Raw genomic sequence first — 17,546 nt, forward strand, 5'->3', positions numbered from 1 at the left:
AGAAAGTGATACGTTAAGTGCGTGTTTTGAGAAGTATGTGATGACAACAAGCTAGAATGCAGTGCTGACCGGCAAAATGTACTCGCGTTTACACGTCAGATTTATTAAGTGCATATTGAATCTGTAATTTGATCTTGTATATTATCAACTTAAATGTGAGACGCATTGATTGCTTTCAGGTGATGTGTGTGTCTCATGGACATGTGTATAATATTGCCAGAAAATGTTGGAAAAATTGTATTTTACTTTCAAGACTGTGGTACGTAATAACCATCATAAACAAACAAAAATAACAGCAGCAAGGTAAACGCACGTATTTCATGCTTTATATCAGAATATTGAACCATTCGTGTCATGCTTTTCAATGTTTTCATTGGAACGAGCTCAGGATCATATTGTATCCTGATGCCTTTCAAAAATCTAAAGAAAATATCGAATTTTTCTGAACATTATCAACATCTGCTGTTTCGATTTGATCAAGAGGTCACATGATTTGTAAATTCAATTTGCAATTTACCACTAAACTAAAGATTTCTTTTTTCAAACGTAAAATTGTGATTATATATTTATTTACCAAGTGTTCACCTCCGGAAGACCAGTTTCCGTACCGGAAACTTATCCATGTGTCCACGTCGCACCTCGTCCATTCACCTGTGCCCTGTCGTGAGTACCTTTAACTACCGTATAACGGGTATTTTCTGCGATTTGACCCGTAAATGGTAGCAAATAATATTCTGCGTTTCCAATTTCTGTGGTTGCATATTATATATATATATATATATATATATATATATCGATTGTAATTTTGGCGGATTTGTGCTATCCACTATTAAATGGACAACCGCAGAAAATACCCTTTATACGGTAATCCAAGTTTATATCCATTTCAAATGTCGGAATTTAATCAAATGTGTGTATCCCGTGTTCTCGATAGAATTAATGCACAATGCCACATGTAATGGTATCTGTGTCAAGAATGAATACACCATTTACTTAGTTTATTACATGTACCATAAATTCTCAACAGTGTCTAAAACAGTGGGGAAAATTTGTATAGAGTTATATAGGGAGGATAATATATTTCAACTTTTGAACATCATAGAAATTTATAATTTTCTTATTGTTTTAAAGAGTTTTATTTAGAAATATTGTATTTTATTTTGAAGCTTTGGTGATAATTTTCAGTTATTAATATGAAAGTGCGTAAACAGGTGTTCGGTTTTTAACAGTTTAACAAATAACCACATCGTTAAAGCTACGAGGCGGAAGTGGCTATCTATACGCAGTGAATTCCTCTGTGATTTATATTAAAAAGTTCTTCACTTAGGGCAGATATGTTTATTTAAGAGTTCATTTCAATCTCTGTGCTTTACAAAATATTTGAAATGCAATGTGTATCTTGTATTATGATCTTAAATTTACGTCAAATGTCCACTCTCAATAACCTTAAAGCGTGGTTCTGGAAGTGAATATCCATATAATGAATAGTGATCATGAATTTACTCTCTCGATCGATCGATCGAGTGTGCGCTTACGACCTTTGAGCAGGGAGGGATCTTTATCGTGCCACACCTGCTGTGACACGGGACGTCGGTTTTTGCGTTCTAATCCGAAGGACCGCCCCATTTAGTTGCCTCTTACGACAAGCAAGGGGTACTGAGGATCACCACGGGAATATCTATCTATCTATCTTTTTTTCTTTCTTATGCATGTTTGTACATTTTCATTCGGCTTTAGGCTTTTCTTCTTATATAGAGGTTGGACAAACTCAAAGAAAGTAGTATAATCTACCATAGAATTACTGGATTTTTAAAGTTCAGCAAGGTGTTAGGCAAGGGGATTACTTAAGTCCAAACTATTCAATATATTTGTAAATGATTTGTCTAAATACATGGATGACTCCATGGTTTTAGTAGCTCTTAACAACCATATAATTTATTATCTAATGTATGGTACTGATTAATCTTATTTTCATCTCCTTCAAATGGTTTGTAATCCAAACTTGATATGTTAGACAAATGATTTCATGACTGGTGTCTTAGTGTTAACTCATCCAAGACAAAAACAATGATAAATATTCATAAATGTTTCTTTTCAAAATAAATATATTGTGTTCAGGATTGATTGATTGTTTTTACGTCCCGTCGAAAAAAATTCACTCATATTGAGACGTCACCAGCTGTAAGTGAAATATCACAAATTTGTAGCGCTCAGGGCTGTACCAGTGAAGGCTGTTTATCATGTCAACGCCTGTCGCGACACGGATCATCCGTTTTTAAGGTCACATCCGAAAGACCCGTGATTCTTACTGTTTGGGGAAGGAGCAATCACTACCTTCCTTAACGTCTTATGTTACGAACTCACGACCTCCCGGTTACGAAGCGAACGCTTTTTTGTTCTCTTTTACTAAGCGAACGCTCTACCACTGAGCTACCGCGACCGGTTTGTATTCGGAAATACAAATAATCTTTAAATAAGGATTTTTTACCCATGCCCAAAATGAATCATATAAAGGCTTTGGAGGCTAGCATTAAATTACAAACGGAATTAAGTCTAATTGCTATAATATCAATATTAATCCTCATTTATTTGACTATCCATTGGTCCTATTCTCCTGTATGGTTGTGACATTTTGGCTTCCACGATTAAGAAATGGGACATTACAATGGATAACATATTGAAATGTGAAGCACAGCATTTTAAATATTTTAAGACTATTCCTGGTGTTCATAAAAAGCCACTGCTTTTACAGTTCCATCCGAACTTGGTAGATTTCCATTGTATTATCAAATTGTAAAAGCTGTGCTAAATTATTAGTTTCGGCTTGAAACGTTACATTTATCTTTTGTTCTATTCAATCTCAAAATTACTTTTCCTCCAAAATAAACCATGATGGTTTGAATCCATCTAAGATTTGTTAAATAGATTATCTGACTTCAAAGATATTGACTTATCAAAGCAAAAACTAATGATATATGAGAGAGAAAAAAAACTAATGTTGATTCTTTGAATCTTAATGAAAGCTAAGAAGTTTTGTGTGTGGTTGGAAGATTTATTTCTTACTCTTTAAGAAAAAGACATCATGTATATTACGAGACATCACTTTATAAACATATAGCATAAAGAGGATGAACAGCAAAATGGCAAATTAATAATGTAAGATACATTCAAAATTAAGAGAACAGAATATCTCCATTGTTGGTAATTCTTGTCAGAGAAACAGCATAACTAAACTTCGCGTTTCTTCAGTTCATCATCTAAAGATACACGGGACCCTAAATTTAGATTATGCTCTCAATAGTCAATATAATGTAAAAGAACTTCATTTCTTTTACTGGTTTGTCCTATCTATAACAATAAAAGGTTACAATTAATCGAAACTATATCAAAAAATAATTCAAACTTCTCTTTATGATATGTGATATCTTTAAAGTGGATTCTTTAAATCTTGATAATGAAAGCAAAGACGTTTTGTGTTTGCTTGGAAGATTTATTTCTTAAAACAGCAAAAGAACAGCAAAAGAGCAAATCTAAAATTTGATTTATTAAATCATTCAATATGGACTTGATCATTATTGACATTGGAGACAGCATAACCTGAGTATGTATCTTACTGTGCATGGATGTTTATGACAATTGTAACTAATCCGTTTGTACACCGGGTGTTTATACAATAAAATATGTTCAAATGTAAAATTCCTCAGTGTTTATACATTTGTGTGTATATATATATATATATATATATATATATATATATATATATATATATATATATTGTTTTGTGCGGGTTTCATATAATGAGGTATTGATATCGGAATTTGCGTCGGACTTTTTTTTTTTTTTTTTTTTTACAACGATTCCATAGTCGCTCCGCCTAATTAGAGACATTATATTACAAAACAATTATCAATTAGAGTGGAATAACGCCCTCCCTCTGCAGATATACGTACACGGGTCAGTTACCATTGCTTAGATATATCTAAGTTTTTAGTTGTGAACTTTGTAGTTATTGTCGATACTTCTATAAAAAAAAACCATTTTCAACATATTGAGTAATCATGCCTTATCTCTACATAGATTTATTTTAGTGGGAAAATGACAACCGCTTATTTGCAATGGAAATTCAACACGTTCAATCTGTTAACTGAAATTAGTATTTAGAACAGAAAAATAAAGTAAAACCCCATACATAAATATAAAAAAGTAACAAATAAATAATTGAACAAAGAATTCGAACACATCCTTCTCTTTCGCATCGCTTTCTCTCTCAGAAATTTTAAGTTTTAAATCCATTCCATGCCGGACAGAGTAGTTTAATGAAGTCCTGGACTCTGCCGGGTCTGCACGCGCTTCCAGGAAAAATTAATTGTTGTCGCGTAGCACGGCGTTATACATAGCAACGTTCGATCGGGCGCGCTAACATTCCTGGACAACTTAATTAAGAGCTCTTTAGATACCAAATGCCCTTCAACAATTCTCACAAGTACTATTGTGTGCCGAATGGTGGGTGGCCGGGGTCGATAGATCGATTGGCTTTAAATTGCTTGAAAGGACCCCTCAACATCTGTTTCGGTGATAAAGACGCTGTTCGAAAACCAATACGATTGCATACATTTCTTTACGGACCAAAAATTAATGTGATTCTTATCATCAAAGAAACAATTATCAGAGATATATAGCATTTTCGTCAAAATATAAATGGTACTCTGCCTTCTAAACGCCTGAACGTTCTCTACTCTACATGAAAGATCGATAAAGACACGAGAGTAAATATTGTTGTGGTGAAATCGTTAACGAAGGCCGATATCTAAACAGTCAAAAAATATAGATATTCTATAAAAGTAAAATATTGTACGTTAATGGTATCATTACTTTCTTGTATTGTGATTTCGAACGGCGTGTGTGAGCGCGGGCTGGCTGCTGCCGTTTTCTCCCTCGCTCTCCGCGCTTGCTAATGGAATCGCCCGCAATCAATATTCGTCTACAGAGACTCGGTACCAGTGTGGCTGTTGAAACAAGGATCCATAATCACTTCGTATTCCTCTCTTCAGCCGGTTCACCAGGACTTGTAGTGTTTGAAAAAGAAGCAATTATGGATTTACTTAATTCTAAAGAAAGATTTCATCCCGATAGGTAGGTATATTTTTTGTCGACATTTTAATGTTCTGTACGCGAAGCTTCCTTCACAACCGATTTGAATTTCTCGACAAGCCGGAAGAAAAGACTGCTGGTAAAAATTATGATTTTTCTTGACATATTTATCGCCCTCCGGTCTTTGTTAGACCTGTGTACCGGATCCATCTGGACAATTTAGGTAAATGTTCCCTTGGGGAGTCTGAGATTGTACGCTAGGTCTAGAGGTCTCTACAAATCTAGGGGCTTCAAGTGTAAAATTAACATATATTGATCTAAATCGATTCTTCTTCCTCAGTCGGGGGCTAGGTCGAGATTCTAAGCTGTCAATGAATTTGTTTTCACGACAGAAAATACATATGTTGAATAAGTAAAAAAAAAAATACAGACTACGATTTTTATTATCCAAAAATCACTGTGTTGTTGCATGTGGTTTAATGTGTTAAAATAAATGTACAAATTAACTGGATTCATAGAATTGTAAGCGTCTACACGGTTGGAGGAAAACTTTTATTTAATTGGCGATCACATTGCCAAATCTATTTTGCTTCTATTAAATATTCAGCGTTCGTTACGAGTTTTATGATCTCCCGACACGGATTGTGCGTTCAATACAATATAGGAATGACCAGTTACAGCTGGACAGAGGAAACTCGAAGAAATGTATTAGTGAGACAAGATCGTCTGCGGGTCAATCACGACAGATGCACAAAGTGACATATATATTTGACCTGCTATACGTCCAACTATATCAACTTGTACTATCTGAAAGCTGCGTTAAACGATATGAAGTATGTGTGATATCAGACTAAGTTCAAAACGCTATGATACTATTGCTTTTAAAAAATGAAGGTGGATTAAATTGAGAAATTTCTCTATAAATCATCTGAAAGTATTGAGTAGAATTTTGAAGAAAAACAGGGTTGCTACACTGAGGGTCGAGCGATATCGAACTGAATGAAATAAGAATCTTCACCAAAGTAAACTGCACACTATTAAATATGATCTGTGTTTTTCTCATGTTCTTATAATTGTTTACGTGGTACCACATAATGTTGAACTCTACCGATATCTATAATGAAAAGTTGACGGGACTGATATAGAGGGAGTATGTTGATAGCAGCAAAAGACGAGACGATGTACTGTAGGATGAGAAGGACCGCCATGACTGATCGCAGATAACACCAGGAACGTGCCGATGTACTTGGTTGTTAATTTCGATCATTAATAAGTCAACAAGTACCTGCCAAGACCAATCTCACCAAACTATTTGGGGTATCTTTTAACGAAATTTTGTTATCTATATTTATTTGCCCAATCATGTGCAACCTCCAAAAACACATTCTTTTTATAAAATGGTTGACTTCTTAGTCCTACCAAATTGATCATCATTATTATTCAATGGGAAGAAATCAATCTTATTCTCTTTGATAGGATAAATAATCCTAAAACAAGTTTGGGTTTAGGATTCCCACTCTGAAAATGAGAGGCTCTTATATTTTATTATTTTCTTGTGAGCTGAGAACTCGAGTGAGCTTTGTCTCTTGTTTGTCTCTAATCTTTCTTTCAGTCACTTCGTAAGGAGAATTTTTCCTATTTAAGTATCAATTTACAGAGGAAATTCCTTATCGCAGGTTTTTTCTCTCTCCCACATGGGTGATGGTAGAGCTTTGATGGGAGACAAACTCTAATCATTCTTCTATAGGAGTTTTTTCAGTGAACAGGTGACGGTGGATATTTATAAATCGCTGGACATGTGTAAGATCAACATTGAGGTGCGAGATACAGATAAATAATTGTATCCTGTTTTATTCTCTCAATGTAACTACTATAAATATTGTTTGAAGGTCAATACTGTGGACGTTGTCTTGCCTGAAATCAAACGGATATACTCATTGTCTAGCCTACACCAATATTATCAATGAAAAGTTGTCTTGTTTTGTTCTGTGTTATTGTGATGCTTATAGCGGAGTTAGATTGTCCACCAATACAGGAGCGTTAGGTACGACGGGAACTATGTAAGTTTTTTTTGTCTTATTGATATTTTCGTTGGGATCATATACCAACAAACACACGGATACTGATAAAATATAGCAAGGTATGCATGCGCGTGCTAGCTTTGAACATAAAGTGCCTTGTTTAAAGTTGTTTGTGACAATGATGAGAGTCTCTTAAGACGGTTTGTGGTAATAATGAGAGAGGCCCAGATTGCCGTTGTTTGTTAGTTTGACTGTAATTCTCAGTATTCCTATGGATCTGTTGTTTGCGTGTTACTTGTATACACAGTCATTCATCACGACAGTCCATCAGTCAATACCGGGAAACCCCCGGATATTTACATAGAGACAGAAACACACTAATGTAACACACTATATAGACAAGGCTTACTTCTCTGTGGCCCATTGAATAGAGGAGGTGGGGTGGATTTTCTTTGTCACCCTGTATTACCCCTGTATTATAGGCAGGACTTCACTTTCGCCAACAGCCCATAAAAATAAGGTTTAATTCCAGTGACACAGCATATAGGCAATTCCAAGACATTGTAGACACCGGATGGTTTACAGTGACACACTTTTACACCCTGTATAAACAAGGGTTGGCTTTGTGCTGGACCCTTTGTAGGTAGGGTTTGGTTTCTGTAACACCCTGCATAAGCAAGAGTGTGTATGTAAGAGATGGCTTTGTGTGACATTCTGTATTGGCAAGTTCATTTCCTGTAACACTGACTATAGACAGCTGTTGGTTTCTGTAACACTGACTATAGACAGTCGTTGGTTTCTGTAACACTGAATATAGACAGTCGTTGGTTTCTGTAACACTGACTATAGACAGTCGTTGTTTTCTATAACACTGACTATAGAATGTCGTTGGTTTCTGTAACACTAACTATAGACAGTCGTTGTTTTCTGTAACACTGACTATAGAATGTCGTTGGTTTCTGTAACACTGACTATAGACAGTCGTTGGTGTCTGTAACACTGACTATAGACAGTCGTTGTTTTCTGTTACACTGACTATAGACAGTCGTTGGTTTCTGTAACACTGACTATAGACAGTCGTTCGTTTCTGTAACACTGACTATAGACAGTCGTTGTTTTCTGTTACACTGACTATAGACAGTCGTTGTTTTCTGTAACACTGACTATAGACAGTCGTTGGTTTCTGTAACACTGACTATAGACAGTCGTTGGTTTCTGTAACACTGACTATAGACAGTCGTTGTTTTCTGTAACACTAACTATAGACAGTCGTTGTTTTCTGTAACACTGACTATAGACAGTCGTTGTTTTCTGTAACACTGACTATAGAATGTCGTTGGTTTCTGTAACACTGACTATAGACAGTCGTTGGTTTCTGTAACACTGACTATAGACAGTCGTTGTTTTCTGTTACACTGACTATAGACAGTCGTTGTTTTCTGTAACACTGACTATAGACAGTCGTTGTTTTCTGTAACACTGACTATAGACAGTCGTTGTTTTCTGTTACACTGACTATAGACAGTCGTTGTTTTCTGTAACACTGACTATAGACAGTCGTTGGTTTCTGTAACACTGACTATAGACAGTCGTTGGTTTCTGTAACACTGACTATAGACAGTCGTTGGTTTCTGTAACACTGACTATAGACAGTCGTTGGTTTCTGTAACACTGACTATAGACAGCCGTTGTTTTCTGTTACACTGACTATAGACAGTCGTTGGTTTCTGTAACACTGACTATAGACAGTCGTTGTTTTCTGTTACACTGACTATAGGCAGTCGTTGGTTTCTGTTACACTGACTATAGATAGTCGTTGGTTTCTGTAACACTGACTATAGACAGTCGTTGTTTTCTGTAACACTGACTATAGACAGTCGTTGTTTTCTGTAACACTGACTATAGACAGTCGTTGGTTTCTGTAACACTGACTATAGACAGTCGTTGTTTTCTGTAACACTGACTATAGACAGTCGTTGGTGTCTGTAACACTGACTATAGACAGTCGTTGTTTTCTGTAACACTGACTATAGACAGTCGTTGTTTTCTGTAACACTGACTATAGACAGTCGTTGTTTTCTGTAACACTGACTATAGACAGTCGTTGGTCCTACTAGTCGCGGTAGCTTACTGGCGAAAATTCTCATTTAGGATGTTTTTATTTTGTTCATTTGTATATTACTTTTATGTCTCAGTCGAGAATTTCCTATAGAGACGTCACTAGCTTTAGGTGAAGTACGACGCTCAGAACAATTATAGTAGTGAGGATTCTTTATCGTGCCAACGGCCACCGTGACACGGGACAGTCCGAAAGACCCGTGACTGCCATTTTCAATAGCGGGCGCCTGGCGAGGGAGGTATCACCAACTATGTTAATTGTCTTAGGGTTGACAACGGCGCCGATATCGAAAAGTGAAGACGGAACTTAGGGCTCAAAGCTCTGAGCTACCCGCTACCGGAACGGGACGTAAAAACAACAGTCTTATGAGATCCTGTGTATAGATGAGTGTTCTCTTCGTGTAACATTTTTGTAAATAAAAGAGTCTGTATGATGTGAAACTCAATATCAACAGGACTTCCTTGTCAGTGCCTGTATAGGCAAGTGCTAGATGTCAGTGACATCCTGTACATATATTCAAGGACTAGATGTCAGTGACATCCTGTAAACATAGACAATGGCTATATGTCAGTGTCTGTATAGGCAAGGGCTAAATGTCAGTGTCTGTATAGGCAAGGACTAGATGTCAGTGACATCCTTTACACATAACCAAGGGCTAGATGTCAGTGACCTCCTGTACATATAGACAGGGGCTAGGTGTCAGTGATATCATGTACATATAGACAGGGGCTAGATGTCAGTATCATCATGGACATATAGCCAAGGGCTAGATATCAGTGACATCCTGTACATATAGGCAAATGCTAGATGTCAGTGACATCCTGTACATATATTCAAGGACTAGATGTCAGTGACATCCTGTAAACATAGACAATGGCTATATGTCAGTGTCTGTATAGGCAAGGGCTAAATGTCAGTGTCTGTATAGGCAAGGACTAGATGTCAGTGACATCCTTTACACATAACCAAGGGCTAGATGTCAGTGACCTCCTGTACATATAGACAGGGGCTAGGTGTCAGTGATATCATGTACATATAGACAGGGGCTAGATGTCAGTATCATCATGGACATATAGCCAAGGGCTAGATATCAGTGACATCCTGTACATATAGGCAAATGCTAGATGTCAGTGACATTCTGTATATATAGGCAAAGGCTAGATGTCAGTGACATCCTGTACATATAGACAAGGGCTAGATGTCAGTATCATCATGGACATATAGTCAATTGCTAGATATCAGTGACATCCTGTACATATAGCCAAGGGCTAGATGTCAGTGCCATCCTGTACATATAGACAAGGGCTAGATATCAGTGACATCCTGTACATATAGCCAAGGGCTAGATGTCAGTATCATGATGGACATATAGTCAAGTGCTAGATATCAGTGTCATCCTGTACATATAGACAGGGGCTAGATATCAGTGACATCCTGTACATATAGGCAAAGGCTAGATGTCAGTGACATACAGACAAGGTCTAGATGTCAGTGACATCCTGTACAGATAGCCAAGGACTAGATATCAGTGAAATCCTGTACATATAGACAGGGGCTAGATGTCAGTGTACACATAGACAGGGGCTAGATGTCAGTATCATCATGGACATATAGTCAATTGCTAGATATCAGTGACATCCTGTACATATAGACAAAGGCTAGATGTCAGTGACATCCTGTACATACAGACAAGGTCTAGATGTCAGTGTCATCCTGTACATAGAGACAAGGGCTAGATGTCAGTGACATCCTGTACATAAAGGCAGGGTTTGTGTGACACTATATATAAGGACTGGGTTCCTGTGACATCGTGTATAGACAAGGATCGTCGTATTCCAACACCTTCCATAAGCAGTGGGTTGCTTTCCATGGCTTCTCTTTGCACATAGATTGTTTATATGTGGCACCCTGTTTGACCTGGGGGTGTTTCCATGACATCCTAAGCCTATATAGACTGAGGTGCAGAACTTCGTTTTGTATAGCCTTCTGTATGAGCGGAAATAAGCTTGATGTGACACCCTGTATATACAGGGGGTGAGTTTCTGTGACACGCAGTACAAGCAGGAGTTGACATTTTATGGCACGCTGTATGAACGGGAATAGGCTTTATGACACCCTGTATTTGTAAAGGATGGCCTTTTATGACACCCTGTATAGGCAAGGGATGATCTGCATTTGTAGAAAATTACATAATGTGTAGACAGCGGATGACGTTGTATGACACTCTATAGACAGTAGATGACGTTGTATGACACTCTACAGACAGTGGATGACGTTGTATGACACTCTACAGACAGTGGATGACGTTGTGTGACACTCTATAGACAGTGGATGACGTATGACACTCAATAGACATTGGATGACGTTGTATGACACTCTGTATAGACAGTGGATGACTTTGTATGATTCTCTATAGACAGTGGATGACGTTATATGACACTCTACAGACAGTGGATGACGTTGTTTGACACCCTGTGTACAGTGGATGACGTTGTATGATACTATATAAATAAGAGATGACGTTGTGTGACACTCTATAGACAGTGGATGACGTTGTATGACACTCAGTATAGACAATGAATGACGCTGTGTGACATCATGTATATACAGGAGATGACGTTGTGTGGCACTTTATAGACAGGAGATGACGTTGTATGACACTCTACAGACAGTGGATGACGTTGTATGACACTCTATGTAGACAGTGGATGACGTTGTATGACATCCTGTGTAGATAGTGAATGACGTTGTATGACACTCTGTATAGACAATGGATTACTTTCTATGACATCATAGGCAGGGAAGACATTTTATGCCACCCTGTATTAGCAAACATTGGCTTTCTGTAACACCCTGTATACGCAATACACCCTATTGAAGCATGGTTAGCTTTCTGTTACAGCCTGCACAGGCAAGAGATGAAGTGTATGTGACACCCTAATGTGACCCTATATAGGCAGATTGTTGCTTCTGTGTTGCCCGAGAAAGCTTTGTCAGAACTTGGAAAGCGGATCTGCCAACATATTGTAAAGGGATTGATCGTTTTTATGCGGTATTTAAAGCATTTTATTATAGCAATTTGTCATACAATGCTTGTACTGTATGTGATTTAGAAATCGATGCGTATTTTTAATGTATTCTGCTATAAATAATTCATCCGGTGATTTTTATTCAACTGTAAATGTTATTTGAGGAACCTGAGCTGATGGAGATTTGAGCCAATATAACGTGGTGCATTAAAAACCTGCGCTCAAAAGTGACAGATTGTTATTTGTTAGGAAAGATTTCTTGTTTCAACATTTACACCTTGTGTTCGAAACGTTTCCACTTGGGGGAGAGAAGCCGCCTCCGCGAATGAGTTACTATACTACTGAACTAAGGTATGCTTTTTCTCAGTGTAAATGGTATGATGAATTATAACAATGATAATAATAATTCCGCTAAGGATATTTTGAAAATTGTTTCTAGTTCATCGACCTTATTTTTTTGTTTTCGTTACAAGTGTCCATTGCATTGATGCATCATCAAAATAATTCTATTTAACACAAGCCAGTATCATAGTTATATTTCTTTTAATATGTTTGAAGTATATAGAAAAATCATGTATAAAAATCATAAGTAACACAAGTAGTGTTTAATGGATTCAATTTTGCAATTCAGTATAGATAATAAGTGAATTTACACTGGAAAGGCTTTGTCTAATGTTTGGGAATCTATAGGGTCATTTTTAAAAAAAAACAAAAAACAAAGAAGTCTCTTCCTTAACCGCAATTCTTCTCATTCATGCTATCCATCTTTATTGTAAAGCATTCATGCTATCCAATTTTATTGTAAATCGTTTAATTCTGGAAAACGTATATGAAATTCAAACTAATGAAATGTAAGAAAATTTGAGAGCGTTTCCTATGTTAAACAATAGATTATATCATGATGGAAATAACATAACTTACTCACAATATATAACATATCTTCTTATGGAAATATGACACTGTACGATTGAAATGAAATTCGTTGATAAGACAAATTATTTTCATCTTGCGTTAGAAACATAAATTCTATCATGATAAAAACGATATGCATGTACATTAGAACCATGTTATTCTGCCACTATGGCGGTGCACCTAAAAAGAAGACATTGAATCAAAATGGAAATAGCATACCTTTAAAACACGGATTTTGGTTATAAACTTCTTTTTCATGAAGATTTAGAGTTACATTGTATGGCATAACTTAATATACTGACATGGTAGTAAGAGGTTAGTTAATTAATATGCTTTAAAAAGGACAATGTATGGTCCGATGAGTTTAATGACCATTGGTGTTTCAAGGACGCATGCTCCAGAAAATCCCGCTTAGATTTGAAAGTTTGTAGAATAATTTACAGTATCTGTACATTAAGAAACATATTAGGTAACTGTATGTACAACATGCCAGTTTCATTTATAGGTACCACTTAAAGGTTCAGAACACGCGAGGGTGAAAGACTCGATGGGGATAACATGTATTTATTTTGTTGAGAGGGGATGTTTATATTTTGTTCGATAACAAGTGAAAAACTTTTATCATTTTATAGTTATTAGGTGTTAACGAAAGAATCTAAGAAAAATCGGAAGTAGAAATGAAAATCTAAATCTAAAAAAAAAATCTCACAAATCAAATATAAATATTTAGAAGGAAACCGGCGCCTATCACTCACTTCACAGATAACATACGGGGAAATCGATCATATCTATCGAGTAATAAAGAAGAAAATCGATCTAATAAGAAAAACGTATAAAGCAAGCTTATCAAACATCGCACTGGTTTTTGGGATGCTGTTCCAGACACTGGATAATTCCTTGAAACTACACAACTGACCACATGTTTTAAAAGTATCCAAAGGCTAGACTTTAGAAAATTGGAAGTGTCCGACCGCTGACCACCAAGATCATGACAAGGCTACGCCGCCAGATCATTGGTGAAATCTTTGATCCACTGTTGATCTCGTTAAATCTTTGATCTACCTTGATCATGGTAAGGAAATAAGTAGCAGCTTGTAATGAAAACTCTACGATCCTCGTAAGTTTAATCACGTATCAAAGCATGTACGATTCTATTGATTTCATACGTAGGGATTAAAGGCAATAATAAATGTTCTATTGCATATTATTTTAAAGAAGTTTTCTGTCAATATGTACGGCTATTATTTCAGTTATTTTCGTCACCGTAAGTAATACGATACTAGTTCTTATTCCTTTTCCTCCCCCGATCAGCACCGAAAATCCTCTTTGGGAATGGAAAGCTGGGCGATTATGAACAGTGGCAATATGTATAAACATTTCAGAAATCTAATCTTGTAAAACAAGAACCTTATGCCTCAGCAGATAAAAAGCATTCCGGAGTTAGCATACTTGTACACACTTCATGTGCTTACAGGGCTCCTAAAAATAGCCATGCGTTAGTCACTTCCGCACCTCGGATTAAAGACAGCGGCGGTGATTGGTTTAACACAGGGATAATGATTATCGTTATTCCGACTTTAGATTAGAAAATTCACTCGAAGTAGGAAAAACAGTTTCCAGGGAAAGCTTCATTTATAATTTAGAGGCTCTGAAATCATAACTCAGTAATGTGACAACATGTGTGAATAATGGCTATTAGGTATATCGTAAGATGACACGAATCTCGGTTAGGTCCCGCCCACCAGAATTTTTAAGCAAAAAATGAAATGGTTCCTCTACCAGAATCTGGATCGACACTTTTTTGTTTTAAAAAATACGAAAGACAAACAAACTACAAACTTGGTCATTGTGGTGGTTCCATGGTCTTGATATGCTTTTGATTGGATTGAGTGACTACTGTTCGATACTGGGTTAACTTTCTACGCAACTTGAGTACACAGTCATGCATGCTGTCCTGGAGCCAAAGAGTCCAAACACCATGTTCAGTTGACAGCTACCGAACAATCTTTACCAGTAATCATGTTCTCGTCCTGAAAATCAGATTTTGTTGTAGAATATACATCTCACAGAGGAGAATTAACTTCCCATTTCTTCCCATTTCTCTCAGAATTTAAGGGTTACTCGAGACAGATGCACATTGAGAGGCCTATTAAATCTTCGGGCTTTATCGATTATCAGGCGATCGCTTGTTGAGGGCCGCTTTTATTACGATGTATCGACTCTTGCACCGTGTTTATTGGTCTCGGGAGGTGCAGTCACACAGGGCTGCAGAAAATTTCACAAAATTTGCGATTCAAAAACTTCCTGATTTCAATCGTTTACACATCTATTACATGTAATCATTTACTTCTGGTAAAAAATATTTTGAACGAAGTAAGGGTTAACGAAGGCGCTTGTGAATCGCCATATCTTCGCACCGCTGGACAACGCCATAAACAGGGACAGATTCGTAGTCGGTGGATTGCAAACCATAAATCTTTCTTTTGTCGTTGCGATTATTTATTAGAAAGTGGACAGACTTGGTATTGATCACGCTGTTCTGTTATTAGATTTCTACGAGCTCGGAATGTTACACAAGTTCTATGATATCTTGCATCACATTTGGTTATCCAATATAGTCAGATCATTAGATTATAGAACTTCTTCGACTGTCGACTTTTAATTAGAGGATCCAATGGGATTTCCATGTTGACGAAACATTGTATCGATTTTGCTGAACAACCTTAAATCAACTGAACTTAATGCCTATTACTCTGGCAATATTACTACGGTCGTGGATTCCGTTGCTATTTATAGAACTTGGATTACAATTATCATTTTCTAATATCCTTAAAGGGTTTCGAACTTCAGGTAATTTGATTGACAATTTCTTTTAATTTTCGATGACTATATGAACAGTTTTAGTGAATCAAGTTTTATACTGCAACAATAGCACGTCTAATTGTAGGGACCACTCACATTCAAAAGAAAAATGACCGAGTCGTAATATAAAGGACCTCTCTCAGTCTTACGGACTCCTATTATAGAGGACATTTTTCAGTCCTACGGCAACATCTCATCCCTCTGCTTTGTTACAGAACCGAGTAAAAACCTTGAGAATGGAACCATTACATAGCCTCTTTGCAACGACTTATATTTCAAAAGAGCAACAGACTCCTTATGCAATCTAAGCTTGATCGAATCAGTTCATATGTATGCGACATCTGTGAGCAGTAGACATTCATTCGATATCTAACAATATCTGTGATCAGTAGTCCGTTACTCAATGTCTTACGATGTCTGTGATCAGCAGTTATTCAATGTCTTACGATGTCTGTGATCAGCAGACAGTTATTCAATGTCTTACGATGTCTGTGATCAGCAGACAGTTATTCAATGTCTTACGATGTCTGTGATCAGCAGACAGTTATTCAATGTCTTACGATGTCTGTGATCAGCAGTTATTCAATGTCTTACGATATCTGTGATCAGTAGTCAGTTATTCAATGACTTACGATATCTGTGATCAGCAGTTATTCAATGACTTACGATATCTGTGATCAGCAGTTATTCAATGACTTACGATGTCTGTGATCAGCAGTTATTCAATGACTTACGATATCTGTGATCAGCAGTTATTCAATGACTTACGATGTCTGTGAACAGCAGACAGTTATTCAATGACTTACGATATCTGTGATCAGCAGTTATTCAATGTCTTACGATGTCTGTGATCAGCAGACAGTTATTCAATGACTTACGATGTCTGTGATCAGCAGTTATTCAATGACTTACGATATCTGTGATCAGCAGTTATTCAATGACTTACGATATCTGTGATCAGCAGTTATTCAATGTCTTACGATGTCTGTGATCAGCAGACAGTTATTCAATGACTTACGATGTCTGTGATCAGCAGTTATCCAATGACTTACGATATCTGTGATCAGCAGTTATTCAATGACTTACGATATCTGTGATCAGCAGTTATTCAATGACTTACGATGTCTGTGATCAGCAGTTATTCAATGTCTTACGATGTCTGTGATCAGCAGACAGTTATTCAATGACTTACGATGTCTGTGATCAGCAGACAGTCATTACATGCACGTGATCGGTGGGCCATCACTCTTAAAAGTTGAGCCTTCTACATCTTGCCTCTGGAAACGTTTAACATTTGTATATCATGTGTTTCATTATTTGTTCCCGTGTACAGATGGAACATTTTCATGGTTTTCTGACAACCTTTGTTTACTTCACATGAATTATGCAGATTTTTTTGATGTTTCAGTGATCGCGAAAGGCAGATCTGCACTCAAATAAAAGGCGACATATTTTCATTGAAGTGATGAACAAGGTCTTTCATCTTGGACATATATTTGCATAACGCATTAT

At 36.8% G+C, this 17,546-nt stretch overlaps 1 protein-coding gene across 17 annotated transcripts in view; it reads left to right on the plus strand.

The window, feature by feature from the left end:
- Nucleotides 1-240: 240 nt before the first annotated feature.
- Nucleotides 241-17,546, plus strand: part of LOC125645686 (potassium voltage-gated channel protein Shaw-like) — a 39,455-nt gene continuing 22,149 nt past the window's right edge. For 8 of the 17 annotated variants that reach the window (XM_048871449.2, XM_048871456.2, XM_048871453.2 and 5 more), the window contains exon 1: nt 3,839-5,133. The gene's annotated coding sequence lies outside the window, so the exon portion shown is untranslated. Of the gene's footprint in view, nt 260-578; nt 664-3,838; nt 5,134-6,392; nt 6,409-12,073; nt 12,612-17,546 lie in introns of those variants that run through there. The other 9 variants (XM_048871450.2, XM_056140093.1, XM_056140092.1 and 6 more) reach the window with 7 other exon arrangements.

Source organism: Ostrea edulis, chromosome 6 (genome assembly GCF_947568905.1).
Source record: "Ostrea edulis chromosome 6, xbOstEdul1.1, whole genome shotgun sequence".
NCBI classification, from domain to species: Eukaryota; Metazoa; Mollusca; class Bivalvia; order Ostreida; family Ostreidae; genus Ostrea; species Ostrea edulis.